At 37.4% G+C, this 3,737-nt stretch overlaps 1 non-coding gene across 1 annotated transcript; it reads left to right on the top strand.

Moving 5' to 3' along the window:
* The first annotated feature begins 1,212 nt into the window (after positions 1 to 1,212).
* LOC132007894 (U6 spliceosomal RNA) lies at positions 1,213 to 1,319 on the top strand. The gene has a single exon (XR_009401450.1). It is a non-coding gene; the product is annotated as a U6 spliceosomal RNA (small nuclear RNA).
* Positions 1,320 to 3,737: the final 2,418 nt, after the last annotated feature.

The following is a 3,737-nucleotide window of genomic DNA, read 5'->3' as shown; positions in this document are numbered from 1 at the left end:
ACAGCCAGCATGAGAGGACAGATGGCTATATTTGGAATAAGTTCAGAACATCATAATGACCAATAATGATTGACATCGCTACAGGTCGCTCTTTTGATGGTTTGGATTTTTAAAAAGAGGTCCTTTGCCAATTCAACATAAATGTCTAAAGTGTCCCCTTCACTTTGAGCACTAAAATTTCAGGCTATTTACTAGGGCACTGCCAAGAAGAGGATGACTGTCTCCTAAATTGCCCATGCCTTACTTTGCCAATTGTCCTTCATTAGCCTCTCAGTTTCTAATTGAAAACCCTTTTTTAAAAAAATTCTCTAAAGGCTCACACAGCTTTCATAGTTACAGCCCTGAAACAGAGATGTTAATTATACCTCTAGTGCTGACAAAAACTAATATGAAAATGTTTGTAATGACATTTAGCCAATCAACTAGAGTTTCATTTACTCATTTAAGGAAAGACATTTTACTCATTTGTTCCTATATACAACTGACTTCTCATGTGAATCTTACCACCAACAGTCCAGGTCTACTGTAAAAATATAAAATGTGGAGATGGAAAGAGTGTTAGACAATTTTATAGCCAAGGATTATAAGCTTTTATTTTAATAGTTCCTAGGAAACCAGTGTGATAAACTATAAGACTAAGAAGATAATTAGAACTAGGAAAGAAATATCCATAATTCACTAAAACAAAATATCTTGAACTCCCGAGAAAATTTAATAAAGGTATTGAGATATATTATTGTTCCTCAGCTGTAATGTATCTAAAAGTCTCAAAGATATTTTACATTATCTGCAACAAATTAGCATGATATTCAATTTAATAACACCATCTGCCTAGGAATAGAAATAATTTTTATTTAAATTTCAAGAAATAAAATAGGCTAGCATATTTTCCTTAATCACTACACTGCAAAATAGAACAATGCTATGCCCAATCCCACAAGACAGGATCATAATCAAATGCCATTTAAAATAAAGAGTTGGGGCAACTGGGTGGCTCAGTTGGTTAAGAGTTTGCCTTCAGTTCAGGTCATGATCCCAGGGTCCTGGGATTGAGCCCCACATCAGGCTCCTTACTCAGCAAGAAGCCTGCTTCTCCCTCTCCCTCTCCCTCTGCTTTCTGCTCTGCCTACTTGTGCATGCATGCTCTCTCTCTCTCTCTCTCAAATAAATAAATAAAATTGTTAAAAACAAAAAATAAAATAAAGAGTTATAGTGCTCGCTTTGGCAGCACATATACTAAAATTGGAATAACACAGAGAAGATTAGCACAGCCCCTGCACAAAGATGATATGCAAATTCATGAAGCATTCCATATTTTAAAAATAAAGAGTTACAAAAATCGAGTACTTTTACTATTTAATACTAAGTCTTGGATGGTCAGAAAATCAGTTGAATTATGAAAAAATTCAAAAGTAAATCAAAATCCAAGGCAAGACCTATTATTTTTCTGACCATGCTAATGGATATTATTAACTATTTTAAACCTTACTCTTCTTAAATGTAAGGGAAGACACATCTCTGAACATTGAGCCCTGGCATGTCAGTTTCCAAACAGTTTTCTGAGATTTCTTCAATATTAGCTACATACAATTTTACTCTGCCTCTAAGAGGTCAGTGGTTTGGTATGGTCTGAGGTTTTCAACATTGTTTCCAGAGCTTAAAATTTTTAGGTCAACCAAAAGATCTAACAAGTGATACAAGTAGCAGATAAATCCTGTATCTGAGTCTCATGGTAGGCAACTGTTTTTCATGTCGCTTGTGTCCACGCTTGCAGAAAAGGAACTCTTAATCCTTTGACTTTCATTTTGGGGTTTAAACAAAGTCAAAATAATAGGTGATGTCAGCATGGACAGAGATACAAAGTGAGATCAGAGGTTGCTTAATAATTATTTGATCTCTATATTTCATCAATCAAAAATATATTCTAAAAAATGTATGGAGGGGCATCTGGCTAACTCAGTCAGTAGAGCATGTGACTCGATCTCAGGGTTATGAGTTCTAGTCCCATGTTGGGGGTGGAGCCTACTTCAAAAACAAATGTATGCAGAGGCCAGACTGTGCTTAGTGCTAGAAGGAAGTTGAGCTGAACCAGACAGTCACTTCTCCCATTTACCAGTGGGAAAGAAATACAGAGAGAGATCACTACAATACAAAATAAGTGCCATAAAAAGTCTCATTGGATTTCAGGGTGGAAGTAAATGACTACTATTTAAAGAATAACAGGGGTGCCTTGGTGCCTCAGTGGGTTAAGCATCTGCCTTTGGCTCAGGTCACGATCTTGGGATCCTGGGATCAAGCCCCAGGTCAGGCTCTGTGCTCAGCAAGGAGTCTGTTTTTCCCTCTCCCTCTGCTCCTCTCCCAGCTTGTGCTCTCTCTCAAATAAGTGAAATCTTGTTTTGAAACTTTGTTTTAAAAAAAGAATCACAAGACAGGGGCACCTGGTTGGCTCAGCTGGAAGAGCATCCAGCTCTTGATCTCAGGGTCATGAGTTTGAGCCCCACCTTGGGTGTAGAGATTCCTGGGGGGAAATAAATCTTTGAAAAATAACAAGACATACCCTTGAAAATATAAAAAAACCCTCTAATTCATCAGTAGCCTTTATTCAAGGAATAAACCATGGACATTAAAAGTCCATTAAGGGAGGATGAGAGATTAGCCACTGGCCAGTAGATGAGTATGATTTCAACATCAGCCCCTCATTAGGAGCAAAATCTTCCAGATTGGGCCATCCTGGATGGATAACTTGATATGGAGTATTTTCTGGGTCATCAGAAATGTCCCTCACTTTAAAAAAAATTCTCCCTGGAAACCAACCTCCAGGACTCTTTAGAGATTCCTTACTTCGCTTTAAGTCATTGCATTTCTAGAAAATAAGAGGCAAGTACCTCTAGGAGAAATAGTGCATTAGGTGTAATCAATAGAAACTAGCTTCTTTTGAACATGAAGGGAGATGGGTGAAAATAAATACTTGACACAGACAGGACTTCCTAAAGAGCATGGGCAAGCATGGGATCGTGCAGAGCTTTTAAGAAAGCGAAATGACAGCACAAGAGCGTTACGCAACTGGACCTAAGGGCGCTTCATGAGAGGAGATGAGGCCACATGCTCGTTTCACAATTTTGCCAAAGGCCATCCTGCTTCCAGACATACAAAACAGAAAAATTACTGCCTAATTGTAACAATTCTACACACCTTTCCTAGAGATAATCTTGGTATTAGAAAAATTTTTATCTTTAGCTCAGTAAGATTGGTCAAGATTAAAATGTAAAAACAAGTGGAGCACCTGGCTGGCTCAGTAGGTAGAGCATGCGACTCTTGATCTCAGAGTTATGAGTTCGAGCCCCACGTTCGATGTAGAGATTTCTTGAAAATAAAATCTTAAAAATAAAATGTAACAACACATGAAATTCTGAGTATTGGATTATATTTTTGAGGGGCAAAGGTCTTTCTAAACAGGATGCAAAGCACAAAGCCGTAACATAAAAGACTGATAAGTATGACTCAGAAATAAACAAACCATATAAAGGACTAAAAGAAACACAAAGTCAAAGATAAGAACTAGGACTTAGGTTTAGACTATATGTGCCACTCTTACAACTCAATAAAAAAAATTACCCAATTTTAAAATGGGTAGAGATACTTTCAGTTTCCAAACAGCCACATGAGGAACTTGGAAGTTATAACTCTATCCTAACAATCAAAAAGCCGACCAAACTGAAAAACCAACAACTCTTCCT

Source organism: Mustela nigripes, chromosome X (genome assembly GCF_022355385.1).
Source record: "Mustela nigripes isolate SB6536 chromosome X, MUSNIG.SB6536, whole genome shotgun sequence".
Taxonomy (NCBI): domain Eukaryota; kingdom Metazoa; phylum Chordata; class Mammalia; order Carnivora; family Mustelidae; genus Mustela; species Mustela nigripes.
This window is presented reverse-complemented; position numbering and strand designations above follow the sequence as displayed.